Source organism: Balaenoptera musculus, chromosome 3, assembly GCF_009873245.2.
Source record: "Balaenoptera musculus isolate JJ_BM4_2016_0621 chromosome 3, mBalMus1.pri.v3, whole genome shotgun sequence".
Taxonomy (NCBI): Eukaryota; Metazoa; Chordata; class Mammalia; order Artiodactyla; family Balaenopteridae; genus Balaenoptera; species Balaenoptera musculus.
The window spans coordinates 138,886,894-138,897,252 of record NC_045787.1 but is presented as its reverse complement, the minus strand read 5'-3'; the positions used below and the strand labels follow the sequence as shown (position 1 = coordinate 138,897,252).

The 10,359-nt window shown below is 35.0% G+C and overlaps 1 pseudogene; it reads right to left on the bottom strand.

Annotated features, from left to right (window-relative positions):
* Window positions 1-294: 294 nt before the first annotated feature.
* LOC118892156 lies at window positions 295-2,029 on the bottom strand (annotated as a pseudogene).
* Window positions 2,030-10,359: the final 8,330 nt, after the last annotated feature.

Sequence of the window (10,359 nt, the reverse complement as noted above, 5' to 3'; positions counted from 1 at the left end):
TTTATTTATTTATTTATGGCTGTGTTGGGTCTTTGTTTCTGTGCGAGGGCCCTCTCCAGCTGTGGCAAGCGGGGGCCACTCTTAATCGCGGTGCGCGGGCCTCTCACTATCGCGGCCTCTCTTGTTGCGGAGCACAGGCTCCAGACGCGCAGGCTCAGCAATTATGGCTCACGGGCCCAGCCGCTCCGCAGCCCGTGGGATCCTCCCGGACCAGGGTTCGAACCCGTGTCCCCTGCATTGGCAGGCAGACCCCCAACCACTGCGCCACCAGGGAAGCCCGAAACGTGATCTTTTTGCTGGTGGAGGGTCTTGCCTTGATGTTGATGGCTTGTCTGATCAAGGTGGTGATTGATGAAGGTTGGGGTAGCTGTGACAGTTTCTTAACATAAGACAAAAATGAAGTTTGCTGTATCTATTGACTCTTCCTTCATAAATAATTTCTCTGTCGCATGCAATGCTGTTTGATAGCATTTTATCCACAGTAGAACTTCTTAAAAAATTTGAGTCAATCCTCTCAAACTGCTGTTGCCTTATCAATTAAGTTAGTGTAATATTATAAATCCTTTGTCATTTCAACAGTCTTAACAGCATATTATCAGGAATAGATTCCATCTCAAGAAACCATTTTCTTTGCTCATCCATAAGGAGCAGCTCCTTATCCATTAAAGTTTCATCATCAGATTGCAGCAATTCAGTCATATCTTCAGACTCCATTTCTAATTCTGGTTCTCTTGCTGTTTTCACCACATCTGCAATTACTTCCACCCCTGAAGTTTTTAGCCCCTCCAAGATGTCTGTGAGGGTTGGAATCAGCTTCTTCCAAACTTCTGTTAATGTTGATATTTTGACCTCTTCTCATGAATCAAAAATGTTATTAATGGCATCAAGAATGGTGAATCCTTTCCAGAAGATTTTTAATTGAATTTGCCCAGATCCATCAGAGAAATCATTATCTATGGCAGCTATAGCCTTATGAAATGTATTTCTTTCATAATAAGACTTGAAAGTCAAAATTACTCTTGATCCATGGGCTGCAGGATGGATGTTGTATTACCAGGCATGAAAACAACATTAATCTCATTGTACATCTCCATCAAAGCTCTTGGGTGACCAGGTGTATTGTCAGTGAGCAGTAATATTTTGAAAGGAACTTTTTTTTTCCTGACAATAGGTCTCAAGAGTGGGCTTAAAATGTTTACTCAGTAAACCACATGTTATCAACAGATGTGCAGTCATCCAGTCTTTGTTGTTCCATTTATAGAGCACAGCCAGAGTATATTTAACGTAATTCTTAAGGGTGCTAGGATTTTCAGAATGGTCAGTGAGCATTGGCTTCAACTTAAATTCACCAGCTGCATTAGCACCTAACAAGAGAGTTAGCCTGTTCTTTGATGTTTTGAAGCCAGGTGTTGACTTCTCCTCTCTAGCTATGTAAGTCCCAGATGGCATCTTCCTCCAATATTAGGCTGTTTTGCCTACATTGAAAATCTGTTGTCTAGTGTAGCCACCTTCATGAATTTTCTTACCTAGATCTTCTGGATAACTTGATGCAGCTTTTATATCAGCACTTGAGGCTTTATCTTGTGCTTTTATGTTAGGGAAATGGCTTCTTTCCTTAAACCTCATGAACCAGCCTCTGCTAGCTTCAGACTTTTCTTCTGCAGCTTCCTCACCTTTCTCAGCTTTCATGGAACTGAAGAGAGGGCCTTTCTCTGGATCAGGCTTTGTCTTAAGGGAATGTTGTGGCTGGTTAGATCTTCTATCCAGACCACTAAAACTTTCTCGTTGTCAGCAATAAGGCCGTTTTTCTTTCTTATCCATTCATGTGTTCACTGGAGTAGCAAGGTTAATTCCTTCAGGAACTTGTCTCTTGTATTCACATCTTGGCTAAGTGTTTGCTGCAGCAGACCTAGCATTGGCTTATCTCAACTTTCGACAGGCCTTACTCAGTAAGCTTAATCATTTCTAGCTTTTGATTTGAAGTGAGAGATGTGTGACTCTTCCTTTCACATGAACATTTGCAGGCCATTGTAGAGTTATTAAATGTCCTAATTTTGATATTGTTGTGTCTCAGGGATTAGGGAGGCCCAAGGAGAGGATAGCAGTCGGTTGATAGAGCAGTCATCAGAACACACACAACGTTATTAAGTTCATGGTCTTATGTGGGCATGGTTTGTGGCACCTCAAAACAATAACAATAGAAACATAAAAGATCACTGATCACAGATCACCGTAACAAATATAATAATAGTGAAAAAGTGTGAAATATTGTGAGAATTACCAAAATGTGACACAAAGATATGAAGAAAGCAAATGCTGTTGGAAAAATGGCTCCATAGACTTACTCAGTGCAGGGTGGCCACAAAACTTTAATTTGTAAAAACTGCAATATCTGTGAAGTGCAGTAAAGCAGGGGGCAGTGAAATGAGGTATGCCTGTGTCTTTTAATTTGCCTGCTCATTTATATCCTTTAATATCCTTTGTAATGAAGCAGTAATTTGATTAGTAAATTGGTTTGCTGAGTTCTGTGAGCTGCTCTAGAGAAATAATAGAACCCACGAGGAGCTAATAGGAACCTTCAATTCATAACCTGTCAGAAGCACAGGTAACAATCTGAACTTGTGAGTGGCATCTGAACTGGGGGCAGTCTTGTAGGACTGAGGCTTCACCTGTGGGATCTGACATATCTTCGGGTAGGTAGAGTCAGAATTGAGCTAAATTTGTAGGCCACCCACTCAAGGTTCACTGTAAATTGGAGAATTACTTGGTGGTGTTGGATAATACACAGCAGAGAGTGGAAATGCTATATTAACTTTGAATATTTTTAAACAATTTTTTTTCTTTTGTGGCCCTATATTTTTGTAAAGATCATATTTTTGACTCCTGAACCGTTCTCTCTCTCTTCCTCCACTTACTTTTGCCTCTCAATTTCCTGCTACTCTGCATAGCACCTACTGCTTTTCAAGATCACTGGATTTTTTTTTTTTAAATCCCCAGTTTAGATTCTCCATATAGGTACTTCTCTTTTGGTCTCAAAATACAAGTATAAAATTAAAACTCTCAAATATTATAATATAAATCATTTGAGGATAGTTTAATATGAAAAATGTATAAATATATTCTATGCAAATGTATTTAAAGTTAGTTGTTTTTACATTTTTATTATAATTCAAAATTTTGATAAATATTTTTATAATGCAGTTTTGATATTTTTATTATAATAAACTCATTTTTAATTTAAAATTTAGTAAGAGAAAATAATATGAAAACTTTGGAGTTCATGAGAAATCTTATTTATATTCTGATTTTTGATATTTGGATATTTTGCCTGAGAAAAGAGTAGTTTGATTGAAATGAGGATAATAGTGTCAACTGAAAAATTTTCTTTTTCCACAGCAACATTCTTTGCAGTTTTTGTAACACCTACATTTTCTTATTGCCTCCCTTACGGTTCTATTTGGAACCATGTGAGTGTCATAAACTAAAAGAAAAAAAACAGTGCAGTGGAACTTCTAGTAAAGGTAGAGTAGGTAATTCAGATCAAGCTTTTCTGTCGAGGACAACTAGATAACAGAAAATGGAGAAGTGTTATAGAAAGCAACAGAATTAATAGGCAACTATCAAGGGGAAGATTCATGGCCAGAATGTTTTCCCCTATGGGTGTTTTTCAGTTCCTGAATGGGTTGATAAAGGGTTGAGCAATTCTTTTGACAGCTTCTTTGGGTTCAGAGGAAAGGGATAGGTGTCCAGGGTGGCATCATAGGGATATGGAAAAACTGAATGTAGTACCCTGCAGGGATAGCAGTTTAGTTTTTTTATTCTCTCATACCTGGAATTGGGTTGAGGTAATCTTATTGTTAGTCTCTCTAGAGACCTGGCAAAACAAATATTAATACTCTCTGGAGTAAGATATTATCATCTGAAAAGTCAAATGATCTATAAACATTAAAAAAAAAAAAAAAAAAACTGGCACCCAGTGGAAAAATCATCAAGAACAGGAATAGAGAACACATCATGAAGAAAAGCAACAAAAACAGTAGAAGATAAAAACATACCCACTAAGTTCCAAATGATAAAGTTATTAGACACAGATTTTGAAATAATGATCTCACTCTGTCAAAAAAGTTAAAGCAAATATTGAGTATTTACAGAAGACTGGGAAATTTAAAATACCAAATGAAAATATTGGATTTCAGTAAATTCAAATGAAGAAACCAGTTGATGAGTTTAACCCATACTAGACACAGTTGAAAAGAGAAGTAATCAAAAGAGGATAGCTTAGAAGTAACTATTCAGAATAAAGGACAGAGAAGTAAAAAATGAAAATTACAGAATAATGGAATGTGACATATATCACACAGAAAGCAGGCCTAACTTTCTGAAATTTTAATCCAAGGAAAATTAGATAGGAAATGGGGCAGAAGCAGTATCTGAAGAGAAGATGGCTGAGAACTGAATGAAACTGGAAAAAGGCATCAAGTTATCAAGTCACAGAATCGAGAGCACTACAAAACCCAATCATGATAAAAATAAATTGAAACTCAGTTTTGTATTTAAAAACTGCTGAGATAAAAATATAAAGAGCCAGAGTTAAAAGCAACCAGAGATTAAAGACATGTTATGTTTCAAAGAACAATAAGATTAACAATTGGGTTTTCAGTAGAAATGATGGAAACCAGAATACAGTGGAATGGCATCTTTAAATGATGAAAGAATACAAATTTTAACATAATTTTATACTCAGCAAAACTGTAATTCAAAAACATAGTCAAATTAAAGACGTTTTCAGAAAAACAAGAAATGAGAGAATTTATTGTAGGAAGATGCACAGTAAAAGAAACACTAAAGGGGTTCTTCAGGAGGAGGAAACTTGTCTTCAATGACAGCAGGAAATTATAAGGAAATAAGAATACCAGGAAGGGGGGAATATTTGGGAATATCTAGATGAATTTGACTTCATTAAACAAAAATAATGATATCTTATGGGGTTTAGCACAACTTAAAATAATAGGGGTTAGGCACATTGAGTTAAAAGAGTTTATAATTTTAGAACAAAAAGAGGGAGAAATTGAATAATAAAAACATTCAAGCAAAAAAGTTGAGAGAAGGAAAATAAGAAAACAACAAATGGCATAAATAGAGAATATTGAAAATTATAGTATATTTAAAGTCAAATATATGAATATATATGTATATATATGGATTAAATGTTTCAATTAAAACAAAGATTTTCAGATTGCGTAAAATAAAGTCTAGAGTAACGTATCAAAAATATAAAGACATACAATTTGAATTGGTGAGTTGTATGATATTTAAACTATTTCTCAATGAAGTTGTAAAAAAATGACAGATATATCAAAAGAAGAGGGAAAAAAAGGTAGTTCATACAAACACTTTAAAAAAGTTCTAAGAGTTATATTAATGGTAAGAATACTATAATTAAAGGTAAAAAGAATAAAGTTAGGCAGTCCATAATAATTTTAATTCACCAAGGAGTTATAATATGTCTAAAATTGTATAAATGATTTAGTATTCAATAAGATATAAAAAGAAAAATTTACAGAACTATAGCAGAAAAAGCAAGTCCACAAAGATAGTGAGAAATTTTATTATACTCCTTCAGTAACTGATAGAAAAAGCAGATCAAAAATCAGTCAAGCTATAAAATATTTGAAGAACAGCCAACTTGACATAGTGGATATAATGTATAGAACGTTACACCCAACAAATGCAGAAACAAACGATCTTTTCAGCACGCACATTTACAAAAATTTTTTAAAAACTGGGTCATTAAGCAAGTCTTAAGGCCAAAAAATGGAAATCATAAAAAGAAAACGCTTTAGCCATAAATTATTTTATATAAAAATAAGTTATAAAGTTAAATAGAAAGCCCCAGTGTGTTTGGCAACTAAGGAAAATACTTTTAAATAACTCAAAAGTCAAAGGGAAAATCATAATATTGAGTAGAACAGGTTTTAACCTGAATGATAATAAAAATAACATGTCAAAACTTACGGGAGGCAGGAAAATCTTTGCTTAGAGAGAATTTTTGGCTTTCACTGCATATATTTGAAAAGAAGGTAGACAATATCAGTGAACCAAGCGTCCTTATTAAGAAGTTATATGGAAGTAATTTGTATGTTTTCTAAAAATAGGAGAATTAAAATAAGACAAAAATAGAGTTAGGGCTTCCCTGGTGGTGCAGTGGTTGAGAATCCGCCTGCCAATGCAGGGGACACAGGTTCGAGCTCTGGTCTGGGAAGATCCCACATGCCGCGGAGCAACTGGGCCCGTGGGCCACAACTACTGAGCCTGCGCGTCTGGAGCCTATGCTCTGCAACAAGAGAGGCCGCGATAGTGAGAGGCCCGCGCACCGCGATGAAGAGTGGCCCCCGCTTGCCACAACTAGAGAAAGCCCTCGCACAGAAACGAAGACCCAACACAGCCAAAAATAAATAAATTAATTAATTAATTAAAGAAAAATAGAGTTAATAAAATATAAAGAATAAAGAGCAATCAAAAGATCAGTAAAACTGACAAACCCTGGTGTGTTAAGGGAAAGAGAGAGACAGACAGAGATAGAAAGAGAAAAAGACCAATTTCAAGAATATTATGCTTAGAGATTCCAACTAACATTCTGGAAAAGACAAAACTGTGGAGACAGTAAAAAGTCTGTGGTTGCCAGAGATTAGGAGAGTAGGTGAAGGGCAGAGTGGTGGAGGACTGAGAATTTTTAGGGCAGTGTAAATACTCTCTATGATCCTATAATGATGGATACAATTATTATACATTGTCCAAACCCATATAATATAGAACACCAAGAGTGAACCCTAATGTAAGCTATGGACTTTGGGGGATTATGATGTGGTGTAACAAATGTACCACTCTGGTGTGGGATGTTGATAAAGGGAGAGGCTATGCATGTGTGAGGGCAGAGAGTATATGAGAAATCTCTGTATCTTCTCCTCAACTTTACTGTGAACCTAAACTGCTTTAAAAAATAAAATTTTAGGGCTTCCCTGGTGATGCAGTGGTTAAGAATCCACCTACCAGGGCAGGGGACACGGGTTTGAACCCTGGTCCCAGAAGATCCCACATGCCGCAGAGCAACTAAGCCCGTGCACCACAACTACTGAGCCCACGCTCTACAGCCCGTGAGCCACAACTACTGAGCCCGTGCGCCTAGAGCCTGTGCTCTGCAACAACAGAAGCCACCGTAGTGAGAGGCCCGCGCACGGCAGTGAAGAGTAGCCCCCGCTTGCCGCAACTAGAGAAAGCCTGCGTGCAGCAACGAAGACCCAGTGCAGCCAAAAATAAATAAAATAAAATAAATTAATTTAAAAAAAGAAATAAAATTTTAATAGAAAAATTCTCAGAAACATTAAAAAGATGAGGATGTAATGAATAATCTTGAAATCAATAATATAACAATATAGCAGACACAGGAGAAATAGAAATTTGAGCAATCTTATGAATACTACCTAAATTTAATCACTAGTTAAAAGCCTTTCTACAAACAAATTTTTTTTCAAATTTAAGGAAAACATTACAAAGCAATGCAAAACAAGAATCTAGGTCTAGATGCTTTCATTTGGTGAACACTTCCAAATATTTAAGCAATAAATAATTCAGTTTTGCTCAAAAACCTCTAGGGGCAAAAAAAGCCACAGCACAAATGCATCCCAATTCATGTTATAAGGATGGACTACTTCCAGAAAGGACATTTTTATGCCTATCTTAAGTATGAATATAGAATTCCAAATTCTAATAGAAATATTATCAAACTTAATTCAGGAAATTATAAAAAAGGGTAATGCATCATAACCAGTTTGGTCTTATTTGGTCTTATGTAAGGTTAGTTTAATATCAGAAAATCTATTAATGAAACATACTAACAGGAAAATAAAAATTATAACATCATCTCAAAAATGTTGCAAGAGAGTTGATAACATTTAATATTTAGTCATTATTTTTAAAAATGTTAGAAAACCAAGAATAAAAGGAATATTCTCAGTCTAATAAATGAATACACCAAAAAAAGTGCTATAGCAAAAATAGTGCTTGATATTGAAATTTTTAAAGTCGTCCACTTAAAATAGAGACATAGATAGCTGCTGTCACCAGTCTTCAACATTTCATTGGAGACATTAACAGCATAGTAAACCAAAAGAAACAAAAGGAATGTAATTGAAAAGGAATCCTCATTATTCACATATGATAATGTATAGATAGGAACAAACAAATACAAATAAAGTATTAAAATCAGTAAACTACTTTAGCAAGGTTTCTGGATGCAAGTTAAAGCACAAAACTCAATTCCAAAGAAAATGAAATTCTAAAACAATGTCGTTTAAAATAACATAAAACATATCAAATAATAAATCTAGCAGACAAAGTGCAATAGTGCTCTGGAAGAGACTACAAAATATTACTGAGAGAATTTAAAGGAAATATAAGTATATTCATGTGTCTATCATGTTTATGGAGTGAAACATTCATTATTGTAAAGATGCTAACTTTCCCTAAATTCACCTTTAGATTCACAGCAGTCCCCATCAAAATCCCAGTAGGAGTTTTATGGAACATGATGGGCCTACACTAAAATCGATATGAAAATGCAGAATGCTAATAGCCATTATACCCTGCCTTGAAGAAGATGAGCAAAGGGGAAGACGTGTTCCATCAGATATCAAGACTGATATCACATTGCAGTAAAGGAGACGTGTCATTTGTGCAAGAATAGATAAATAATCATTGGAACATAAAATACTACAGCAAATAAGTAGATTTGTACATATACGGGCACAATTCAAATGTAAGTTGTGATGTAGAGCAATAGGAAATGAAAGTGTCTTCAGCAAACGATGGTAGATCCTGATGGAAAATAGTGCAACTTGACTGCTACCTCACACCGTATATTAAAACTGAATTCCAGGAGATTATAAATTTAGGTGGGAAATACAAAACTTCTGAAAGGTAATATAGAAGAATATCTTTAAAATGGAGTGGGGCAGTATTTCTTAAATAAGACCCACAAAATGTTAACCATAAAAGAAAATATTGGTAAATTGGACATTAGATATCAGAACTTATTTTCAAAAGATGCCTGTAAGAGAAAAAAAAGCAGTTCACAGAGTGGGAGAATTTATTTACAATACATAAATGGGTAAAGGACTAGTGTCCAGAATATGTAAAGAACTCCTACTAATTAATAAGAAAAAAACCCCAAAAGAACCTGTAAGAAAGATGGGAAAGAGGCTTCAATAAGATATCCAAGTGTCAAATAAAAGTCTGAAAAAGTTGTCAATCTTATTGGTATTCAAGGAAATGGAAAATAAAACCTGATGAGAGACCACTATGTATCCATTGGAATGGTTTAAAAAAAAATTTATTTACTTTTTAATTTTTATTGGAGTATAATTGCTTTACAATGTTGTGTTAGTTTCTACTGTACAGCGAAATGAATCAGCTATACATATGCATATATCCCCTCTTTTTTGGATTTCCATCCCATTTAGGTCACCACAGCGCAATAAGTAGAGCTCCCTGTGCTATACAGTATGTTCTCAATAGTTGTCTATTTTGTACATAGTATTGATAGTATGTATGTGTCAACCCCAATCTCCCAATTTTTCCCACCCCCCCCTCCCCCCCTGGGATCCATACATTTGTTCTCTATGTTTGTGTCTCTATTTCTGCTTTGCAAATAAGATCATCTATACCATTTTTCTAGATTGGAATGATTAGCATTTAAAAGGCTGGCAACTCCAAGTGTGGGCAAAGGTGTAGAACACTGGGAGCTCTCTTACATTGCAGAAGGGAGAGTAACTTGGGAAATCAATTTGGCCCTCTCTCCTAAATGTGAATGTTTGCATACTCCGTTTCCCACCAGTTATGCCCCTAGATATGTAGCAAAGAAGAATATGTACAAGAGACATGTACAAGAATATTCATAACAACGTTATGTAGGATATTTGAGTAAATGAAAATGTCATATGTGCAAATAATGGAGTACTATAAATTAATGAAAATGAAAGACTATAGATACACTGAACAATATGGGTAAATCTTACAAATATAATATTGGTTGAATGACACCAGACATAAAAAACTATGATATCATTTATACATATTTCAAAAAATAAAACAAACTGGTTTTAGGCTTTTAAGCTTAATTTGTACAAAATATAAAGAAATATAAAGTGATTGCCATGAAACTCAGTTATCTTTTAGAATTTGGGAGTGGATAGTTGGGAGGGAGTATGGGATTGTATTTTAGGTTGCTAGCAATGCTCTATTTCTTAATCTAGATGATGACTACACAAGTATTTGTGATAAAATTTTGTTATATACATTTGT